The sequence below is a fragment of the Lithobates pipiens genome, unplaced genomic scaffold, assembly GCF_037356315.1.
Source record: "Lithobates pipiens isolate NorthernLeopardFrog02 unplaced genomic scaffold, aLitPip1_a1.2 Scaffold_25, whole genome shotgun sequence".
Taxonomy (NCBI): Eukaryota; Metazoa; Chordata; class Amphibia; order Anura; family Ranidae; genus Lithobates; species Lithobates pipiens.
The window spans coordinates 43,740,971-43,766,216 of NW_027507787.1; the positions used below are offsets into that span (position 1 = coordinate 43,740,971).

The 25,246-nt window shown below is 40.2% G+C and overlaps 1 protein-coding gene across 1 annotated transcript in view; it reads left to right on the top strand.

The window, feature by feature from the left end:
* The window catches only part of LOC143929873 (beta-microseminoprotein-like), an 83,327-nt gene that overhangs the window by 47,028 nt on the left and 11,053 nt on the right, over positions 1-25,246 (top strand). The gene's annotated exons all lie outside the window — the stretch shown is intronic.

Genomic DNA, 25,246 nt, shown 5'->3' on the forward strand with positions numbered 1-25,246 from the left:
AAAAGTGGCATCTATGCAAAAATAAATATTTAATGAAAAATTGAATTTTAGAGAAAAAAAAATCTAAAAGGCGGTTATTAATTCGGGAGAATGATTATCAATAGTAGAATATTCAATACACCAATATTTGAAAGAATATACAAAATAAAATCAACATGACATAATTACCCATTCCAAATGGCTACTAGTCTGGATTGTTGGTTACCAGGATTTTTAAGATGGCTGCCGTGGATTTCAAAATGGATACTCTTAAAGAGGGTTTATTTCTTGCGACCTCCGAGTTCCAAAAAATCAAGGTTCAGGAATCTTCATGAATGTTAAAATATGTATTCCTGCATGGTGCATGGGTGTCAGTTTGTCTGGGAGTCTATGTATCTCCCATTGTCCCTTCTCAGGGTGGGTCCCTGAGCTTCCTCCTTCATGGCATCTTTCTTGTTTCTTAAATATCCTCTTAAACAATAAGATCATAAAATTATACTAAGTTCTGCCCAAAAGGTATGTGTTCCCTCCTCATTGGCAGGCAAAATGTAATAATTAACCTTTCCCAGGAGCCTAATGATTTTAAGGGTAATAGCACCTTCAACCACCAGGTGTCTCACATGTGTTTGGAGTTTCTCTTTAAGTTAATATATTTTATTTTTATAATATGCATTTTTTTATATGTTCTAATGAATATATCTCTAGTGCTCAGGGATGCTAGTTACTGATATAATAGAAAATGCACTTAACATCATTTTGAATAATCCCTATAAAATGGTTATATATATATATAGATCAATGTATATCTATTAAATCTAGTCTATATAGAAAGGACACGGGTTATATATATATCAATCAATATCACATAAAATTATTATCTATATGGATACATGTATATTTTGGGTATCCAATCAATATTTGTTTATCTAAACATAGGTTCAATTCTTATACAGTTATAATCACGATTATATGTTTTTCATAATACTAATTCGTTGCTAAAACACTTTTACTTATAATCACACTTTCATATATATTTTCTTATTATAATAAATTTCTTATATCATCTGATACTAAAATTATAATTATGTCATTGTAGTCCAGCCAAGCCTATACCTGACAGTAGGCCATTCCTGAAGTACGTGTTCAAAGACACTTTCAGGCAGGTGACTCAGATGCAGTTCATAAAATATATATCCACTGCATTGTAGTCCAGCAAAGTCTATACCTGACTGTAGGCCATTCCTAGAGTACATGTTCAAAGACACTTTCAGGCAGGTGACTCAGTGAGGTGCAGTTCATAAAATATATATCCACTGCATTGTAGTCAAGCCAAGTCTATATTTGACTGTAGGCCATTCCTGGTGTACTGGTTTAGATGACCAAGCCATCCCCATCCTCCTCATCCTCTGTCACCCAGGCTCAGGGTACTTTGTCTGCCAATGCAGCTGCCAAAGCGGCCTCTTCCATCGGCTCAATGTCATCAGTCACTCCTTCCCTAGCCCCACCATTATGCCCTGAGGATTTCCCCCCAAACTGTTCGACCACAGTATAGGGTACATGCTGCAGGAGCATGCGCAGTGTTTTGAAGGCTCTGATGATGGTGCCCAGGTTGAGGATGAAGGCAGTAACGTGAGCCCAGAGAGAGGGGGTGCCCAAGAAGAACAAGAAACTGGCAGTCATGCTCCACCAACTGCCGCATATTACCAGGTTTGCTCCAGTGGTAAGGAGGAAGGAGATGATGAGGTTACTGACTCTATGTGGGTGCCAGATAGAAGAGAGGAGGAGGAGGAGGCACATTTCCAACGAGGCAGGATGCCCTCCAGGGTCCAGCTTAAGGGCAGGCAACCGACTGCATCACACCGCAGAGCTCCGCATGTGCAGGGCGTTGCTGACTCTGCATGTTTTTCCAAAAGTTATTTGGTGTGGGCCTTTTTTGAGACGTGTGCAGCAGATCACACCATTGCTTTTTTCAACATATGTCTGAAGGGTATCAAGCGTGGCCAAAAAAAGTAGCCGCTTGGGCATCACATGCTTGACCAGACATATGTAGCAGGTAAATTTCCCTACCCCAGTTTCTAAACCGGCAAAAGAAATTCAGTCCCAGCCATCCACATGCTCAGTGGCTGAATGCTAGTTTGGCTTAATTGCTACTGCTAGTGCAGACTGCAAACATTTTCAACAAGGAAACCTTGGGGTGAAGACCCATCCAGGAACTGTTATGGTGAAACAGGAGACACTCTGAGAAGGGGATACAGGAGTTGGAGACACCAGCAGAGCCTATTAAAGGGACCAGGAGTGATAGTCTTGTTTGCAAGATCGTATGATCTCCCTAAAAAGAGATCTTGTCAGCTGGTAAGCCTCACTGAATCTGGTGGTGGATGAACCTCTTTCTCTGGGTGCACCTGCTATATACCTGAAGGGTGTTTTACGGAGTCACTTAAATGGACTGAAATCTCATCTCCTTGTCTCTCTCCCTTTTCTTTGGACTGTTCATGTTTTTTAATTAATTTTTTTTGCACCATTTGTGGTCATATCAATTTCTTTTTTGTAAACAGGATATATTATGTTATATTATTATTCTGGCACTATATAAGTTCTAGCGCAGCTTTTCTTTTGAAGTACTAAATTATGAGCTGTTCCTATCCTATGAGCCACACTCCCATATTACCTCTCTCACCAGGGCTGGACTGGGACAAAAATTTGGCCCTGGACTTCATTCAGACCGGCCCACTTTAATTTTGCAAACACACACAAAAACAGTATATAAACTATACGCAATTGCTAATCATTTACCGTGACCAGTGACAATAAATGATTAATCAATTATCGTGACCAGTGACAATAAATTATTAATCAATTACCGTGGTCAGTGACCTTAAATTATTAATCAATTACCATGGACAGTGGCAGTACATTTACCCCTCCCCCCGCCATGCTGCATATTACAGATATCACAGACATGCCATGCAGCCTGCATCCAGTATAGCATTTGATTATCTTATTTAGTGCTTACTTGAATGACACTGCTGAGGTGATGGACTTTTCTTTGTCCCTGGACCCTGACCCTGTCTGTGCTGCTGTCTGGAGTGGCGTCCTGGACTTGCTCCAAGCAATGTTCTGGTTCCTCCTCGGCGACGCTTTCTCTTCAGTCCCAGGCCAGGCAGGCTAAGCTTGGGCAGCAGCTACTACGCTCCGACTCCTCCCATATCCCCGGGCCGCCTCTGCCCTCCGGTCATGAGTGACGTCACGGCGCTGGGACAAGGAGGCTGCCAGTAAGGTTAGGGGAGTGAATGGCAGTATCATGAGGGAGTGGTACTTGCGTGCCGACCCAGGTGCTGGAGCGGAGCCGCGGCCGTGGCTGCCGCCGCGGCCGTGGCTGCCGCCGCTGCCGCGGCTGCCGCCGGTGTTATATAGAAATAAAAAAAATTACACAAACTACTACAGAAACTGACAACTGCCGCAGCGGCCCACTGAGCCAATCGGCCCACCGGGAATCTCCTGGTAGTCCCGATGGCCAGTACAGGCCTGTCTCTCACCCTTCTGTTTCTCCTAACTTCTGGAGATATTTCCCCAAATCTTGGACCACCATCATTTAACTTCGGCCAACATACCAGGCACATCCTCTGATAGCAGCCGCAATCCACGCAATCTCATTTCTATTCCTCTCCAGCCTAGAGCCAGCCTCCCCTTCTCCTGTGCCCTTTGGAATGCTTGCTCTGTTTGTAACAAACTAACCACCGTCCATGACCTATTTATCACTAACTCCCTGAACCTACTTGCGATTACTTAGACCTGGATTCAAGAATCTGACCTTCCTTCTCCTGCTTCTCTCTCCTATGGTGGCCTCCTGTGGACTCACTCTCCCAGGCCTAGTGGACGGAAGGGAGTTGGTGTTGGAATCCTCCTATCCCCTCATTTTTCAGGTTCTTCATCCACCCCCTCTCTGTCCCTCTCTTCATTTGAAGCTCACTGTATTCGTCTATTTTCTCCAGTTTCATTGAGAATTGCTGTGATCTAGCGGCCCCCTGGACCGGTATCAAACTTCCTTGACGACTTCACTGCCTGGCTACCCTACTTTCTCTCCTCTGAAATTCCAACAATCATTCTTGGTGACTTCAACATCCCTGTTAATCTTAACACTCCTGCTACTTCTAAGCTGCTGAGTCTAACCTCCTCTTTTGATCTAAAACAATGGACAAGTGCTTCTACTCACTCTGTTGGCAACTGCCTTGACCTCATATTCTCCTACCTACGCACACCGCATACCCTCTCCAATATTCCTTTTCCTCTATCTGATCACCACCTTATTAGTTTCACACTCTCTTTGTCTGCCTCCTCCTTGCCTTCCAACTACCAAACTATTACCCGTGGAAACCTTCACCATCTTAACCCTTCTCTTCTTTTTTCTGCTACAGATTGTCTCTATGACAAAATCTCATCCTTGTTCTGCCCCAACTTGGCTACTTCTCTCTACAACAGTTCACTGTCATCCACCCTGGATACCTTCGCCCCCCTCACTATCGCCTAGTGCTAAATATTAATTTTTCTTCATATTCATTTTGGCCACAATTTATACTGCTACATATCTTTGGTAAAAATAACCCAAATTAGTGGATATTGTTTGGTCTTTGTGAAAGTTGGAGAGTCTACAAGCTATGGTGCAAATCATAAAAAATTGATCACACCTGATGTACTGGTGGCCTATCTCATTTCTTGTGACCCGAATAAGCCAGGAAAGTACAAATACCCCCCAAATTACCCCTTTTTGGAAAGTAGACATTCCAAGGTATTTATTAAGAGGCATGGTGAGGTTTTTGATGTTGTCATTTTTTCCCACAATTCTTTGCAAAATGAAGATTTTTCCCCCCCCATAAAATTGTCATTGTAATAGGTTATTTCTCTTGCATGGCATGTGTATACCACAAATAATGCCCCAAAATACATTCTGCTTCTCCTCCTGAGTATTATGATACCACATGTGTGGGACTTTTCCACAGTCTGGCCACATAGAGAGGCCCAACATGCAGGGAGCACCATCACGTGTTTTAGGAGCATAAATCACACATCTAAATTGTTGACTACCTATTACACTGGCCCTGGAGCACCAGGAAAATAACATGTGACATTGACGTGGCACTGATGACAGATGGCACTGATACGTGGCACTGATGACACGTGACACTGATGACAGATGGCACTAATACGTGGCACTGATGACACGTGACACTGATGACAGATGCCACTAATATGTGGCACTGATGACACATGGCACTGATGACAGATGGCACTAATATGCGACACTGATGACACATGGCACTAATACATGGCACTGATAACAGATGGCACTAATATGTGGCACTGATGACAGATGGCACTAATATGTGGCACTGATGACACGTGACACTGATAACACGTGACACTGATGACAGATGGCCCGTGACACTGACAGGTTGCACTGATGACATATGGCACTGATACATGGCACTGATGACAGATGCCACTAATATGTGGCACTGATGACACGTGACACTGATGTGGCACTGATGACAGATGGCACTATGTGGCACTGACGACATGTGGCACTGATGTGACACTGATGACAGATGGCACTTATACATGGCACTGATGACAGATGGCACTTATACGTGGCACTGGGGGCAGATGGCACTGACAGGTGGCACTGAGGACAGATGGCACTGACAGGTGGCATTGACAGGTTGCACTGGGGACAGGTGGCAGTGGAGACAGGTGGCAGTGGGGACACATGGCAGTGGGGACATAAGGCAGTGGGGACACATGGCAGTGGGGACACACGGCAGTGGGGACAGACGGCACTTTATTTTCATTATTTTTTTTTTCACTAACCGCTGCAGCTGTTTCTGTGTGAGGAGGGAGAGCCGGCAATGAGAGATGATCTCATATGTTTACATATGAGATCATCTCTCATCGGACACAACGATCGCGATGTAAATGGCTGCTGTGATTGGCCATTTACAGCGATCTGTGACTGGCTGTGTCCAAGGGACACGGCCAGCACAGAACTTCCACGATGCACACCCGCGGGATGCCCTCCCGGCAATTGGCGTCCGCGCTGCAGACGTCTTTCGGCTATAGCTGGACGTCTAGTGGTTAAGATACAAAATCAATCTATATGACACAGTCTATACATGTGAAACTTATTCACGGAGTCAAGTGATCATACAAAATAGTTACATTTATTGGTCGACAAAAAACAAATATTTACATGAAATTTAAATATCGATTGCGTCACATGAACACCTTGACAATTAATGGAAACACCCACAAAATGGGCGAAGCACTTTGGACGTAATATCACCATATCATAATATCACGACCAACTTCTCGGTAGAATCAATAACCTTATGATAATTGACAATTAAACAGAACGTCTGTATTTCACACATCCAACTGTTTCTATACTGCAGGTAAGTAAGTGGTTAACAATGTGACATAAATTAGACGTTTGTTTGTCAATAAAAGAACGAGCAAATGTGTGCAGGATGGTGGTGGGTCAAAGGCTGGTCTATCAAAATCCCATAAAAAAAAGACAACAAAAAAGAAAGCCTAGTGCACAAGGCACAGCTGATACCCCTAGGGATGTTAATTTACACAGACCAGACAGTAGTTAAAAAAATAAATAAATAAATATATATATATATATATATATATATATATATATATATATATATATATATACTTTTTATTGAATCACAACATATATGGTAAATAACGTTACATGTATACAAGAAAGTACTTCACAATGCTGAATTAAAGCAGGCTTTGGACCATATGTAATGTAGTGAGTGTTGCCGACATGTTTCGGACTATCCGTCCTTTTTCTTAGGCAAGATAAACATCTCGTAAATATATAATCTAGAATACAGATGTAAAAAAATGAGTATGAACAAGAAAAGTGCAAAGCATCAACACTTTCTTCCTTGATGATAGAAGTAATACGTAATACAGATACTTATATGTCTAACACAACACCAATGCTTAGCAGCAGGGGGTAAAGGTACTCTGATAGCTTTAAAACGTGAAATATAATGGTAGAATGCCCGTATTGATATGGTATTGAAGTCAATGGTGGCCAAGCAAGTACCTATGCGGTAAGATCTGGGAATGCTATGACTGCAGGACACTTCCTGTTTGCGCTCCAGCTTGGAGCGCAGACTGTCGGGCGTCCCCCGCGTCGGTGACGTCACGACGCTGGACGCAGTTCCGCACACTTTGTGGGTGGGACCCCGCGCTGTCCCATAAGGGAGCTCTACAGATGGACTTGATGCTGCCATTGGTGCACAAGTCCGTCTCAAATGGCTTCAGCTGTTGCGGGCTGCCGATGGTGCCTGTCCACAGCTGATTACCATTAAGCCTTTGGGTTATTTATAGGCCTGCAAACTTGGCGAACAGCACGCCATGGTGCACGCCGCCAAGCACTATTCAGACTTGCCTCTTGCTCTCAGGTCAGTGTTTTTTTCCTCAGCATACTGCCATTACATACATACTTCATTGCTTAGGCACCTCAATATGGCTGCTTACAATTATACTATTTTTGTTTCTTCGCCAGATCCTTTACATTGTATACTTGTGCCATTTGTTGCGCTGCTTTGGTTGTATTACCAGATTGCTGAGCTCCTACAGTCACAGCATTGCCGGATCTTACCACATAGGTACTTGCTTGGCCACCATTGGCTTCAATACCATATCAATATGGGCATTCTACCGTTATATTGCACGTTTTAAAGCTATCAGAGTACCTTTACCCCCTGCTGCTGAGCATTGGTGTTGTGCTAGACCTGTAAATATCAGTATTATGTATTACTTCTATCATCAAGGAAGAAAGTGTTGATGCTTTGCACTTTTCTTGTTCATACTCATTTTTTTACATCTATATTCTAGACTATGTATTTACAAGATGTTTATCTTGCCTAAGAAAAAGGACGGATAGTCCGAAACATGTCGGCAACACTCTCTACATTACATATGGTAATTCAGCATTGTGAAGTACTTTTTGTATACATGTAACATGCGTTATTTACCATATTTGTCAATAAAAGTGGCATCTATGCAAAAAGAAATATTTAATGAAAAATTGAATTTTAGAGAAAAAAAATCTGAAAGGTGTTTATTGATTCGGGAGAATGATTATCAATAGTAGAATATTCAATACACCAGTATTTGAAAGAATATACAAGATAAAATCAACATGACATAATTACCCATTCCAAATGGCTACTAATCTGGATTGTTGGTTACCAGGATTTTTAAGATGGCTGCCGTGAATTTCAAAATGGATACTCTTAGCCCTTGTACACACGGTCGGACATTCTGACAACCAAATCCATTGGATTTTGTCCGACGGATTTTGTCCGAAACTGTTGCATACACACGGTCGGACAAAGTTGTCGGAAAATCAGATTGTACCTAACGTGATGACGTTATTTTGTTACGACGGGACTACGTTCAGGCTAGTAGCCAATAGCTTTGGTCTAGGAATTTGATCTGAGCATGCGTGGCACTTTGTCTGTCGGAGTAGGCTACACATGATTGGAGTATGTCCGATCGGAGCATTTTGTCGGAAAATTTTACCGGCAAGTTGGAAAAGTTGGTCCGTCGGATATTCCGACGGAAACAGTCCGATGGAGACCACACACAGTCAGAATATCTGACAAAACAGTCCGATAGGACACATTCCGTCGGAATCTCCGACTGTGTGTACAAGGGCTTAAAGAGGATTTACTTCTTGCGACCTCCAAGTTCCAAAAAATCAAGGTTCAGGGATCTTTATGAATGTTAAAATATGTATTAATGCATGGTGCATGGGTGTCAGTCTGTCTGAGAGTCTATGTATCTCCCAGTGTCCCTTCTCAGGGTAGGTCCCTGAGCTTCCTCCTTCATTACATCTTTCTTGTTTCTTAAATATCCTCTTAAACAATAAGATCATAAATGATTTTTCTCTTTAAGTTAATATATTTTATAATATGCATTTGTTTTTTATATGTTCTAACGAATATATCTCTAGTGTTCAGGGATGCTAGTAACCAATATAATAGAAAATGCGCTTAACATAATTTTGAATAATCCCTATATATATATATATATATATATATATATATATATATATAGATAGATATATAGAGATATAGAGATATAGAGATATCAATGTATATCTATTAGACATCTGCAGACTGAAATATTTCCTTTCGGAATTTTGTTTTGTCCGAAAAATACATTTATTTAGTTACTCCCGAAATTAGTTTTTTATTTAGTTTTTCGTTAAAAAATTGCATTCGTCTGAAAATCCACATGAATTACGGTCAAATCTGTTATTGAAGGCTTATGGTGTCTGTCAGAATGTTTAAAGAAGATTCGATGGAGCAGCGAAACTCACTTATGATGCTGCAATCGTACATTCCCCGACGAATATTTAGACTACAAGCTATAGTAGGTTTCTAATGTTGTATGTCTTCTATGGGTTTTTTTAAGGCTATTTGCATTGCATTGCACACAGGTCAATGTTAGCATTAAGAAAAAAAAATGTGTGGGGGTCCCCTAAAATTCCATACCAGGCCCTTCGGGTCTGGTATGGATATTAAGGGGAACCCTGTGCCAAATAAAATGGCATGGGGGTCCCCCTCAAAATCCATACCAGGCCCTTCAGGTCTGGCATAGATTTTAAGGGGAACCCCAAGCCAAAAAAATGTGGGGGTCCCCTCAAAATCCATACCAGACTCTTATCTGAGCACGCAACCTGGCAGGCCACAGGAAAAGAGGGGGGAAGAGAGAGTGCCCCTTCCTGTACCATACCAGGCCACATGCCCTCCACATTGGGAGGATGCTTTGAGGTAGCCCCTCAAAGCACCTTGTCCCCATGTTGATGATGACAAGGACGTCATCCCCACAACCCTGGCCGGTGGTTGTGGGGGTCTGCGGGCGGGGGGCTTATCAGAATCTGGAATCCCCCTTTAACAAGGGGACCCCCAGATCCCCGCCTCCCCCTGTGTGAAATGGTAAGGGGGTACAAACGTACCGCTACCATTTCACCCAAAAAGTGACAAAGTGTTAAAAATGACAGAAGACGGTCTTTGACAATTCCTTTATTAAAATCTTCTTTCATCGTCTTTCATCTTTCTTCCTTCTTTTCTTCATCCTTCAGTTTCTTCCTCCATCTTCTTCCTCCGATCCTCTTGTTCCTCCGATCCACTTCTTCTTGGTCCGGTGTTCTTGTCCAGCATCTTCCTCCACGGAGTCTCTTCTTGGTTCATGGACCGCCCCACGCAATGGGAGGCTTCTCTTCTTCTGACAGTTCTTTTATAATGGAGGGCGGGGCCACCTGGTGACTCTGCCCCCTCTGACGCATGGAACCGTGTGTCAGAGGGGGTGGAAAATCCTAGGGGAAAGATCAGACTTGGAGACCTTTCCAACCAAAAATCCACTAGGTTACTGGGTCTTGAGGATGGATCACTGGCCAGAGCTTGCATGGTATGCAATTGAGCTACTGGCCTGTCCTGCATCCAGCCTTCTTTCGGAGCGCACATTTAGTGCCGCTGGAGGATTTTTATCACAGAGTGCACCTGTCTACCGACTCAGTCTTGGATCACCAGCTACCAAGCACCTGATGCTAATGTAACCAAATCATGTTTTTTATGAATATGAGATCCCTTGAAGACTGCCTATGCTGATGCTGAGTGACTATCCTATTATGCTGAGTGACTATCCTCTTCCTCCTCAATGTTCATGTTGATAGCTTCTAAGAACATTTTTGGTTCTGGGCAACACCACCAGTGTTTAACAGGGGCGTGTAATTACAATTGTTGCTGTAATATTTTGCAGTAGGGCTCGTTCCTGCGCTCAACAAGAGTATCTGTGAGGGGTTTCAGTGTTGTGGCACCACCACTGCCTAAGGCCCAATTTTTCTGACCCCGTTTAACAGGGGTGTGTAATTACAATTTTTGATCAAATATTTAACAGCAGGGCTCGTTCCTGCGCTCAGCAAGAGTATCTGTGAGGGGTTGCAGTGTTGTGGCACCACCACTACCGCCAAAGGCCCAATTTTTCCTGCCCTGTTTAACAGGGGCGTGTATTTACAATTTCTGATCTAATATTTCACAGCAGCGCCTGTTCCTGCCATCAACAAAAGTATCTGTGATGCTTTACAGTGTTGTGCCACCACCACCGCCTAAGGCTCAATTTTTCTGCACCTGTTTAACAGGGCCATGTAATTACAATTATTGATATAATATTTCTTGTTCAAAAGTTTTTATTTTATGTTCAAATAAATTACATGTACAGAATATACCCGTATATACTCGAGTATAGGTCGATCCGAATATAAGCCGAGGCCCCTAATTTACCACAAAAAAAATGGGAAAACGTATTGACTCGTGTATAAGCCGAGGGTGAGACATGCCTGTCCATCCCTGTGTCCATCCCTGTGTGTCCAGCCCTGTGTGTGCAGCCCTGTGTGTCCAGCCTACCTGTGTCCCGAGCCTGTGTCCCGAGCCTGTGTCCTTCTGCACATACGGCGGCCATGCCAGGATCGCCGCACCTCTTCTCGTCTGTGACAGACGGCGGCCATTCCCCTGTTCAAAAGCCGCGCCTCCGTCTGTGATAGGCGGAACACTCAATTTCCCAGTAGTCTGTGTTCCGCCTATCACGGACATCCTCTCATCCTCGTCCGTAGTATGAGGATGAGCGGATGTCCGTGATAGGCGGACCACTGACTGCTGGGAAATTGAGTGTTCTGCCTATCACAGACAGGGAGGCGCGGCTTTTGAATAGGGGAATGGCCGCCGTCTGTCTGCTCGACACGCTGATCGGGTAGACAGACGGCGGTGACTCGAGTATAAGCCGAGGGGGGCACTTTCAGCCTAAAAAAAGAGGCTGAAAATCTCGGCTTATACTCAAGTATATACGGATTATTTGATACCAGAAATAAAAAGTAGACATATTGATATATGATACAAAGCAAAGAAGAATTTCAAGATATTCTTGTGGGAATGACAATATATATTTTAGAATTTGAAAACATTCTTATAGCTGAGTATTAAACATTTTAATCCCAAGAAAATATAAATATGTCTAAAAGAAAATATATTATTTTAAAGTTTTGACCATAACTTCTAAAGTATGTTTATAGTAAGTATTATATAGTAGGGGAAGAACATAAAATGTATATAGGAGGGGAAGGGGAGGGAATAATTCTCCGGAGGAGGTTTTATATATCATCTAATGTTGTAATTCTATAAAAAATCTTAATCACCATAACAAAACTCGATTATCAATATTATCTGATGTATAATATTTAATCCAGGGTTTCCATATGATATCAAACTTTGTCATCTGGTTTTTATCTATAGCGTCCATTTTAGCATGAATGAAAGATTGATTCATTCTACGTTTGGTTCCTGCAATATTCACCACATCTGTTTTCCATCCATTGGCTATAGTCTGCTTTGCGGCTATCAGGAGTGTAAGAACTAATTTGAATTGTTTCTGATTCAGAAAGGCTGGTTTTAAATTAAGGAGAGCTATATTGGGTCTGGAAAAATTGGGCGATCAAAAAATTTTGTAATTATCAGAAAGATCTTTTTCCAAAATGATTGTACAGTTGGGCAATGCCACCAGGTATGTATATAGGTACCTTTTTCTGGACAGCCACGAAAGCAGAGGCCAGTGTTGTCTGTTGAGAATTTGGCGATTCTCGCAGGAACCAAATACCAGCGTGTGAGAACTTTATATGATGATTCAGACACCAATATATTTATAGAGGAAGATTTTGTGAAAGACCATATGTTGGACCAAGACCTAGAATTGATCGTACAATCCAAATCTTTTTCCCACTTGGCCACATATTTAGGTATAACAGTATTAGAATTAGATATCAATTGTGTATACAATGATGTAATACGACCTTTAGCATGTGGTTCCTTGAGACAAAATCTTTCAAATTGAGAAATATTATGTAAGTTTACATTTAAATTGAGAAGAGGAGTATAAAAAAATGTGATTTGGAGATATCTGAATATTTCTGATTGTAGAAGCTTATATCATTCACATAGATGTGTAAAAGATTTTATTGATGTAGTTGAAGTTAAATTATATAGACAAGTGATACCAGCTTTAGACTAAGCTTTAAAGGTTTTGGGATATTTCCAGGCTGGGTAAAAAGTCGGATTCTTGTGAAAAGATAATAGTGGATTTTGTGGAGGTTGCAGACCATGTGAATTTCTATACCTATACCATATAGATAGAGTGCTTAGAAATTGGGTTATTTATAGACTTACGATCCGCAGGTTGTAACCATAGTATATTGTTTATAGGAAGAGGATCACAGTCTACAGCTTCAATGAGGACCCATAAAGGAATCTCTGTATAAGAGTGATATTTTGTTAATTGAGATAATTGAGCTGCCTTATAATATATGTTAAAGTCTGGAAATCCCAAACCACCCAAAGCTTTGGGGAGAACTAGTGTTTTTTTGTGAAGTCTGGGTTTTATTTTCCCCCAAGTAAATTTCGTTACTTTTTGTTGAATCAGCCTAAAATATGTGCAAGAATATGAATTGGGAGAGTTCTGAATAAATATAAAATTTTCTGAAGAACAGACATTTTTATGATATTGATTTTCCCAAACCATGATATCGGCATTGATGACCAATTAGATAATGACCTTGTAATATTTTGTAATAGAGCTGGGTAATTAGCTGCAAATAATTCGGAGGGGTTAGGAGTAAACTGCACACCCAGATATGGGAGGCTATGATCTACCCACTTAAAGGGTAGTGAATTTTGTAAAGATTATTTATCTTTCTCGACAAGTGAAATGTTTAATGCTGAAGATTTTTTAATATTGACTTTAAGGCCCGAAATAAATGAGAATTCTTGTAGTACAACCATAAGATTTGGGGCCGAAACATGTGGAGAAGATAGAAAAAGGACAATATCGTCAGCGAATAAACAGAGCTTATGATGAAGGCCACCCATTTCAATACCTGTTATAGTGGGTTCCATCCTAATTCTTTGTGCTAGAGGTTCAATGAGTAAAGCAAATAATTGATATAATATTTAACAGCAGGGCCTGTTCCAGTTCCCAGCAAGAGTAACTGTGAGGGCTTACAGTGTTCTCGTACCACCAACACCTAAGGTCCAATTTTCCGCAGAGTGTATAGGGCAGGTCGCATAGTATGTACAGGCGGTCCCCTATTTTCAAAAATCCAACTTACAAATGACTCCTACTTACAAACGGAGGGAGACAACAGGAAGTGAGGGAAGGGAAATTGTCTCCTGTAAGAGTTACTATGGGAAAAAGGTGTCTCCTCCACAGATTTTCACCAATCCTTGTTACCCTTAAAAACCCCAAATTTTCAAAATCCAATTCATGGGGAAAGAAAGTGAGGTGAAATCTTCTGAACAGGGACACAGACAGCAAAACAAATGTTACATGATAACCCTGCCCATATTTTCCAAAAAGCTTTAAAATATATTTTTTGGCTGGAGCTACACTTACAAAATGTACCTGTTCCAAATTACAAACAGATTTAACTTAAGAACAAACCTACAGTCTGTCTTGTTTTCACCACTTGTATACTGCTGTTCAGAGTATATAGGGCCTGGGGGCCCAATGCTTTTTCTTTTTTTAGTTTGGGTGTGGGGTTCCCCATAATATCCACACAAGACCCAGGGCGTGGTAATGGGCTGGGGAGGGTACCCATGCCATTTGTCTCACTGATTTTCATCCTTATTGTTGGGACCCGACATTACATTAAAGCCTCAAGCAGTTTTAAATTATTTGTGTTCCTTTAGAAATGTCATTTTGTGCAGGGACTGTTCTAAGCATGGGAAACATGCGTCACTTTACAGGCATACTATTGACACCCCCCAGGTTTAAGCATCATTAAAATCATTGTTCCTTTTCTATTGATACATGTCCCCTGGGGCAGGACCCGGGTCCCCAAACCCTTTTTAGGACACTATTAGCCTTTAAAATTCCCACTTTTGATTTCTCACTGTCGAGTCCCATAGACTTTAACGGTGTTTGAATGTTCGTGCAAACTTTCAGTCTGTTCTCATGTTCTGGATGCGAACCGAACCAGGGGGTGTTCGGACCATCCCTAGTGTCAGGTCATGATTTTGCACATAATAGCTTAGCTATGATGCATTAGGTTAAAATGTACAGTAACTAAACACAAAAAGAAAAATGTATTATATTTACCAATATGTTAAAGTCTAGGAGGTCACATGGCTGGCAGGCTCCCCCACCTTTCTGAAAAGTAATCCTGAATTTCCATTATTTGTTTAGATCCAAATGGGTACTTTACATTGGAATATGGTACTGTAAATGCATGCCTGTCACTTGACTTCATTGGGCTAACTGGACAGATGAGAAAATGTTTGATTCCACGTAATGGAGATTTTAGGTACCAGCAAGAAAAAAAAATTGTAAAAAAATATAAATGTGTAAAGAATTAATAAATCAAATGAATAAAGAACTGCTGCCCCTACTGGTTACTCCCACCTTAGTGGGGTAAATGGATAAGAGAAAGTAAAAGTAGGTATGGTGCTGTTTGTTTAAATTAAACCTAATGTATTAAAATTGATTAGTGTAATTGATACAAATATACCTAATGAAATTAGTGCAATAGAACTCATAAAATGTAGAAAAATATATAAAAACATATGAAAAATATGAATATAGAAAAATATGTGTAAATATACAAAATTAATTCATAGAAAAATATTCCATAGAAAAATGTTCAAATGTGCAGAAATAATTATATATCTCCAACGTGAATAGACATAATTAAATCAAAATATAAAATCAAACTATAGAAATCCAATGACAAAGTTCATAGTCACAATAAAAAAATAAAAGAATGGGTGAAAGTGCTTTGTGCTGGTCAAGGAAAACCCCACGCTGATCTATTCCCTCTTGAAAGGTGATCACAGCAAATGTGGCTTATCCGTGCTCCTATTGTGACTGCACTCACCAGAAATTACTCCCCTTCCAGGGGTATGAAACATTCACAGTTTTTGCCACTGTGTAGCACTCTGGAAGTTGCCCAATCCTAGGTATCCTGGCAACATTTCACTTGTACACCATACAAAAGAGAGAAGGATCCCAATAGTGTAATATTGTAAAAGACCTTTTTTATTTATAAAAACGTGTGGAAATGCACTCACATTTACCATGAAACATTAAGGCATATACTGCTGACACTGTTGCCAACAACTGTATATGACGCAGGAACATCTGTTGTCTCCGCTCTACTAGTTTCGTTGTGTGACGTCATCTGGAGCGTACATCCGTGCCTGCTTCACTTCCTATTTATAGTGCACCGTGATTACGGTGGCCATTTTTGATAGGACATTGCAGACCGAAGTCCAAAATGGCTCATTTTATAACAAACACTTGGCAGCTATTTTTGATGAGACATTGCAGACCGAAGTCCGAGATGCCTAATTTTAATACAAAGACTCGGCGGCCAGATATTGTATACCAGAATCCAAGCCTAACTGGTTTATGTATAGCTCCGGCAGCCATTTTTGATGTGATTTATCAGACCGAAGACTAATTTAACTGCGGCGCCATATTTGATGGAATTTAGGAGCCCGTAGCTTACATGGTGGTAATCATAAAATAAAAAATTAACTAAGATAAAATTAAGATCCCAATTTCTACAGAAATAAATACTGTGTTTATAGCGTTTGCGCTGGACTATATATTTGATAGATAATCACAATTATTATGCTGTTATATCATTCCAAGGCACCATAAATTAGCATTGCCAAACCAGACTTTTAAAAATGACATAATAAACTGCTGAAATTGCTGTAGTTAAAAAAGACACTACTAAATTGAAATATATGTTAAATAGAAAATTAGAGAGACCATTATTGACGAGTCCCAAAAAATTTTAAATCACTGAAAATGTATATATAAAAATAATAAATTAAAAATAATAATAATTATTTTAATTTTAAAATGATGTACTAAAAATGTTTAAAAATATTATATGTGTATATATATGTCAAAAGAAAGGAGATGAAGTAGTTTTTATAATGCATATATGATGCATTGGATTAAATAATGTTGAGAATATAGCTAAAAATGCATGAGTAGGAGGATTTACACTAATACTATAAAATTTAGAAACTAGAAATTGGTTAAAAAACTGTTTAAATCTAGGTCAATGTTCAATCCTGTGGGTTGGAGAGTTTCTAGTTGGAAAATACACCTGGTTTTGTTCTGGGAAATGTTAATTTTCTTATTCTCCCCTCTCCAATGCCCTTTGATCTTGTCCATACCATAAAAAGTCATGCGTGTGGGGTCTCTGTTGTGGTAGTCCCTAAAGTGTCTTGAGACACTATGTTTTTTTAATCCGTTTGAATCCGCTTTTGATATTGGTTATATGTTCTCGGATTCTGACCCGTAATTCTCTCATGGAATCAAACATTTTCTCCTCTTACACTTTGGGGTTCCTAGGAACACCATTAGGAATGGATATTTTTAAGTATATGAACAGCAGAGCAATCAACCTGATAGAAGTGTTTCATCAGGAACAGGTGGTTAATAGACAGGATATGGATAGTCTTTTCAAACAACTTAGACATTGTATGGAAAAACAACTTAGAGTATGGTGGGATGTCGCAACATTGGAAATGTACATCTCAGAAAAAAATAACACCAAGAAGACTTAGATGGGACATTTCACCCAATGATGCTGTAAGCGATAAAAGCCTAATGGATGAATGGTATAATTTCTTCAACCAGAGTGAAAATGAATTACTACAAAAAATTGTAATATGGAGACAACATAAGCTAAAAATTATAGAAGCAGAAATCTTGTATTTAAGGGATCAACTGATACAATTCATTGAAACAAAAGAATATGAAGACAAAGAAATCATCTTACAAGAGGCTGTTAAGAAATATTATAAAGAAATACAGCAGAAAAAAATTTAAAAGTTTAAAAGAGACATATTAGATCATCAGGTGTATAAATGGCAGACGGATGAAACATATAATGAACTTGATAACATTTCTATGATGGAAGAATCAAGAGAAATTTCTCCAGAGGTAGAAGAGACAATATGGCACCCTACAGGATCCAGACAAAATAGAACACCAAGAACCGCACAAGTAGAGGAACCTACACCAATTTGAAGGAGAGAAGAAAGAAGCTCAACTCCCGTAACCATGGACAACAAGAATACAATGGGAATAGGATACAACAAACAAACATCATTCCAAACACACCAGGGATACCAAGACATCATAATAGATTTTCACCACTTAGATATGATCCTCAACATACTCCCTATTGAGAACCCCAGTATAGGAGGGATTTTTTTCCCAGGGGTTACAGAGGAAGACCACCAGTACCAAGAGGGGGAAATGGCCCCTACTGACCACAAGGAGGATGGAGGCCTTTCAGATACCCGGCCAGGAACCAATATCAAGGAGACCCCAGACAACAAGGGGGACAACAAGGGTATAATCCAAGATCAACCAGGAATATGGGGAGAATGTTGAACGATTGGGAACCAGAAGAGAACGAATGGGAAGAGAGAAGAGACCAGACATACAGATCCCAGAGATGGGCAAGAGGAAACGGAGCAGAGGCAAAGGTGGGGGAATCAAGAAAAAGAAGACGAGAATAGTGGGGGGGGGGGGGGCATTTTTAATTTAAGTGAAACAGTTTTTAATGAAGAGGAATTAAATTCTAGATCTGGGATTGAAGTATGCCCATGACAAGGAATTAGATAAATTTGAAGCGTACATAGATCTGCAAAAGTTTGAGAAAAGGTTGAGCATTAAATATTCTTTGCTTCAAGAGAAAAGAAACAAAGTGTTAAGGAGGCCACTCTTTTTAAACATTCTAATTTGAGAAAGAAATAGTTGAGGATGACATTAGAAAATTAAATGTAAATAAATCTAAGAGGAATAACATTTGGAATACCATCAAAGAAATTGAGAAAAATAAAAATATAATCATATGGCCAGCCGATAGGGGGAGGAGGGCTGGTAATATTAAACAAAAAAGGACTTTGAACTAGATATGAACAAATGGTTGAACATACCAAACACATACAGAAAACTTAAAGGAAACCTTTAAAGAAACTCAAATCCTTTGTGAAAAAAGGGGAAGATAGAGGAATTCTTACGAAAAAGGAGGCCACTTTTCTAACACCAGAGGCAGCAAAAACGCCGGTGATCTATTATGTCCCCAAAATTCATAAAAGTCAAACTAACCCTCCAGGGAGGCCAATAATTAGCAGGATTGATTCGCCTTTTTCCCGTTTAGGATCGTACATTGATGGATACTTACAACCACTGGTAAAGGAAGGAAGGTCCTATTTGAAAGACAGTAGACAGCTGATTGAAAAATTGAGAATTTTGTAATAGAAGAAACTGATATTCTGGTCACAATAGATGTTAACTCATTGTACACCAACATAGTAAAGAGAATGGCATTAATAGTGTAGAATGGGCATTAATTACATAAACAAACCGATATGAAAGAGGAACAGATTAGTATATTCAGTATATCAGTATATTATTGATGGTTTAAGACTCGCTATGAGCCACAATTATTTTTGGCATAAGGGAGAATACTTTACTCAGACAAAGGGCCTAGCTATGGGGGCTAAGTATACCTAGTGTGGCCAATTTATTTTTTAATTATTGGGAAGAAGAGCACATTTTCAGTGTACAAAGAGAAAATCTCAAGGTCTATCGGAGGTATATAGATGATATTGTGATCATCTGGAAGGGTATAGAAGATAAATTACAAACCTTCTTCGACAAAATTAATCAAAATGCCTATGGTATCACTTTCTCAGGGACATGAAATAAACAAACCATTGATTACTTGGATTTACAGCTCTGTGTCACGTACCTTACAGCGGAGTCAGACTGTTGAGGGTGGCCTCTTGCATGGTTCCCGTCTCCACACCCCTGGAGGTGGGAACGGAGTGTGAAGACAGTGCAGGTGCCTGCAGGTTGAAGTTGAAGGCCTGGAGACGCTGGGTCCTCGCGGCAGAAGAGGTGTAGGTTGATCACGGAGGAATGCAGCAGAAGTCCAGCAGGCGTAAAGGAAACCATGCACGTCTGGAACAAGCAAGGTCGGCAACTGGCTGGCAACGAGGTACAGGAACGAAAGGCAGGTGCGTAGTCAAGGACGAGCAATGGTCTGGTAACGTGCTGGCAGTGAGGTACAAAATCAGGAGGCAAGCCAAAGTAATAAGTCCAAGCCGGGGTCAGTAGTAGTCCAGGAAATAGTAACAAGGAGTATCCAAAGGAATAGGCGAACGTGCTGGGGAATCAGGAACAAGATCACAGGAACCAACAACGGTCAGGTGTCTCAGGAATGGCTGAAGATGATCCAGCACTGGTATCAGGCCAGGATCCTGTTTATATAGGGAGAGATGTGCCAGAATTGGTGGAAGTGGCAGTACGTGCGTGAGTACGTACACACGTTCGGTCTGCGCGGGTGCGTTCGGGCGTTCGGATTGGTGTTCGGATTAGCGTGCGTCCGTTCGTTCCGGAACTCATACGCCTCAGACGGGGACACCGCGCATGGCGCCTAGAATGAAGGTGAACCGCTGCTACACGGGGACGGACATTCACATGGTGAGTTCCCTGACACTCTGCAAGAACAACGGATATATCAATACAAGAACATACTTTAAAATGACTGACAGAAACGGGTATATCCCAACCCATAGTTGCCACCACCGACAGTGGATTGGCAACATACCAAAGGGTCAACTAATGAGACTGTATAGAAATTGTAGTAAAATAGAAGACTATGATATCCAAGCAGATACTATTATAAAAAGGTTTGTGGAAAAGGGATACAAGAAAAGTGAACTTGTGATGCTGAAAGAGAAAGTTAAGAAAATGAACCCGATGACAAAAAGAAGAAAAACAAACATGTAGATATGGCATTCCTCACAGGATTTAACATACAACACACAGCCCTAGAAATGGTCATAAAAAAGTACTGGCCAATTTTACAATCGGATAAAGTCCTAAAAACCATTAGGCCCCTTTCACACATGCGGACAGTATGTCCGTATTTCATCCATCCATTTGCGGATGAAATACGGACATACATGCATCCCTATGGGATAGCGGGTGTCTGCAGATGTTCATCCGCAGACACCCGCTATTGTCCGCCTCCGCAATTGTCCGATTCTGCAGACGGAGGAAAATCCTATTTTTCTATCCGTCTGCAGAGCGAATTGGGTGAACACGGACAGACGGTCCGTGCTCATCCGATCCCCCATAGAGGAGAGCAGAGAGCTGACAGTGCGATCCTTGCATAGAGTCTGTCTGAGCGAGCGGATCATCACGGGGCAGATCATTACTGATCCGCCCCGTGTGAAAGGGGCCTTATACCATCAAGACCTACTTTCATCTATAGAAAAGCATCAAATCTAAGGAATAGATTGGTACATAATGCCATAGACCCACCAAAGCGAATCAAAATCTTTAAGGACCTCAGTGGTTTCTTCAAATGTGGCAAATGCCTTCCGTGTAGGGTCAGTAAAAAAACTAATAAGAAAAAGACAAAATTTACTTAATCGGCCAATGGATCCTGCTATACTATAAAGGAACTCATCGAACGTGGCAGCACCCACGTAACTTATGTGATTGAATGTCCCTGCCACAAACAATATGTGGGAAGGACCACGAGAGATTAAGGGTAAGAATCCGAAAACATATAACCAATATCAAAAACATATTAATAAAACATAGTGTCTCAAGACACTTTAGGGACTACCACAACACATGCATGACTTTTTATGGTATAGATAAGATCAAAAGGCATTCGAGAGGGGAGAATAAGAAAATTAAAATTTCCCAGAAGGAAACCAGGTGGATTTTCCAACTAGATACTCTCCAACCCACAGAATTGAACATTGACTTAGATTTAAAGTTTTTTAACCAATTTCTAGTTTCTAAATGTTATAGTATTAGTGTAAATCCTCCTTCTCATGCATTTTTAGCTATATTCTCAACATTATTTAATCCAATGCATCATATATGCATTATAAAAACGACTTAATCTCCTTTCTTTGGATATATATATATATATATATATATATATATATATATATATATATATACAGTGCCTTGCAAAGTATTCGGCCCCCTTGAACTTTTCAACCTTTTGCCACATTTCAGGCTTCAAACATAAAGATATAACATTTTAATTTTTTGTGAAGAATCACCAACAAGTGGGACACAATTGTGAAGTGGAACGAAATCTGTTGGATATTTTAAACTTTTTTAGCAAATAAAAAACTGAAAAGTGGTGCGTGTAAAATTATTCGGCCCCTTTACTTTCAGTGCAGCAAACTCACTCCAGAAGTTCAGCGAGGATCTCTGAATGATCCAATGTTGTCCTAAATGACTGATGGTGATAAATAGAATCCACCTGTGTGTAATCAAGTCTCTGTATAAATGCACCTGCTCTGTGATAGTCTCAGGGTTCTGTTGAAAGCGCAGAGAGCATCATGAAGACCAAGGAACACACCAGGTAGGTCTGTAATACTGTTGTGGAGAAGTTTAAAGCCGGATTTGAATACAAAAAGATTTCCCAAGCTTTAAACATCCCAAGGAGCACTGTGCAAGTGATCATTTTGAAATGGAAGGAGTATCAGACCACTGCAAATCTACCAAGACCTGGCCGTCCCTCTAAACTTTCAACTCAGACAAGGAGAAGACTGATCAAAGATGCAGCCAAGAGGCCCATGATCACTCTGGATGAACTGCAGAGAACTACAGCTGAGGTGGGAGAGTCTGTCCATAGGACAACAATTGTACACTGCACAAATCTGGCCTTTATGGAAGAGTGGCAAGAAGAAAGCCATTTCTCAAAGATATCCATAAAAAGTATCGTCTAAAGTTTGCCACAAGCCACCTGGGAGACACACCAAACATGTGGAAGAAGGTGCTCTGGTCAGATGAAACCAAAATCAAACTTTTTGCCCACAATGCAAAACTATATGTTTGGCTTGAAAGCAACACAGCTCATCACCCTCAACACACCATCCCAAACATGGTGGTGGCAGCATTATGGTTTGGGCCTGCTTTTTTTCAGCAGGGACAGTGAAGATGGTTAAAATTGAGGGGAAGATGGATGCAGCCAAATACAGGACCATTCTGGATGAAAACCTGTTGGAGTCTGCAAAAGACCTAAAACTGGGACGGAGATTTATCTTCCAACAAGACAATGATCCCAAACATACAGCAAAATATACAAAGGAATGGTTCACAAATAAACATAACCAGGTGTTAGAATGGCCAAGTCAAAGTCCAGACCTGAATCCAATCGAGAATCTGTGGAAAGAGCTGAAAACTGCTGTTCACAAACGCTCTCCATCCAACCTCACTGAGCACGAGCTGTTTTGCAAGGAAGAATGGGCAAGAATTTCAGTCTCTCGATGTGCAAAACTGATAGAGACATACCCCAAGTGACTTGCAGCTGTAATCGCAGCAAAAGGTGACTCTACAAAGTATTAACGCAAGGGGGCCGAATAATTTTGCACGCCCCACTTTTCATTTTTTTATTAGTTAAAAAAGTTTCAAAAATCCAATAGATTTCGTTCCACTTCACAATTGTGTCCCACTTGTTGGTGATTCTTCACAAAAAATAAAAATGTTATATCTTTAGGTTTGAAGCCTGAAATGTGGCAAAAGGTTGAAAAGTTCAAGGGGGCCGAATACTTTCGCAAGGCACTGTATATATATATATATATATTTTTTTTTTTAAACATTTTTAGTACATCATCTTAAAATTAAAATAATTATTATTATTTTTAATTTATTATTTTTATATATAATTTTCAGCGATTTTAACATTTTTGTGGCTCGTCAATAATGGTCTCTCTAATTTTCTATTTAACATATATTTCAATTTATTAGTGTCTTTTTTAACTACAGCAATTTCAGCAGTTTATTATGTCATTTTTAAAAGTCTGGTTTGGCAATGCTAATTTATGGTGCCTTGGAATGATATAACAGCATAATAATTGTGATTATCTATCAAATATATAGTGCAGCGCAAACGCTATAAACACAGTATTTATTTCTGTAGAAATTGGGGTCTTAGTTTTATCTTAGTTAATTTTTTGTTTTATGATTACCACCATGTAAGCTACGGGCTCCTTAATTCCATCAACTATGATGCTGTGGTTAAATCAGCCTTCGGTCTGATAAATCACATCAAAAATGGCCACCGGAGCTATATATAAACCAGTAAGGCTTGGATTCTGGTATACGACATCTGGCCACTGAGTCTTTGTATTAAAATTAGGCATCTTGGACTTCGGTATGCAATGTCTCATCAAAAATGCCTGCCGAGTGTTTGTTGTAAAATGAGCCATTTTGGACTTCGGTCTGCAATGTCCTATCAAAAATGGGCACTGTAATCACGTGATCGCGGTGCACTATAAATAGGAAGTGAAGCAGGCACGGATGTACGCTCCAGATGACGTCAGCACAACCAAACTAGTAGAGCGGAGACAACAGACGTTCCTGCGTTATTTCCGGTTGTCGGCGACAGTGTCAGCAGTATATGCCTTAATGTTTCATGGTAAATGTGAGTGCACTATTGGGATCCTTCTCTCTTTTGTATGGTGTACAAGTGAAATATTGCCAGGATACCTAGGATTGGGCAACTTCCAGAGTGCTACACAGTGGCAAAAACTGTGAATGTCTCATACCCCTTGAGGGGGAGTAATTTCTGGTGAGTGCAGTCACAATAGGAGCATGGATAAGCCACGTATGCTGTGATCACCTTTCAAGAGGGAATAGATCAGCGTAGGGTTTTCCTTGACCAGCACAAAGCACTTTCACCCATTTTTAAATTTTTTATTATTGGGACTATGAACTTTATCATTGGATTTCTATAGTTTGATTTTATATTTTGATTTAATTACGTCTATTCATGTTGGGGATATATAATTATTTCTGCACATTTGTACATTTTTTTATGGAATATTTTTCTATCAATTGATTTTGTGTATTTTTCTATATTCATATTTTTCTACATTTTATGAGTTCTATTGCACTAATTTCATTAGGTATATTTGTATCAATTACATTATATACACTAATGAATTTTAATACATTAGGTTTAATTTAAATGAACAGCGCCACACCTACTTTCACTTTCTCTTCTCCTAACTTGACAGATAGTGCCCCCTCTCAAATTTGACATGCTGAGTCAGAA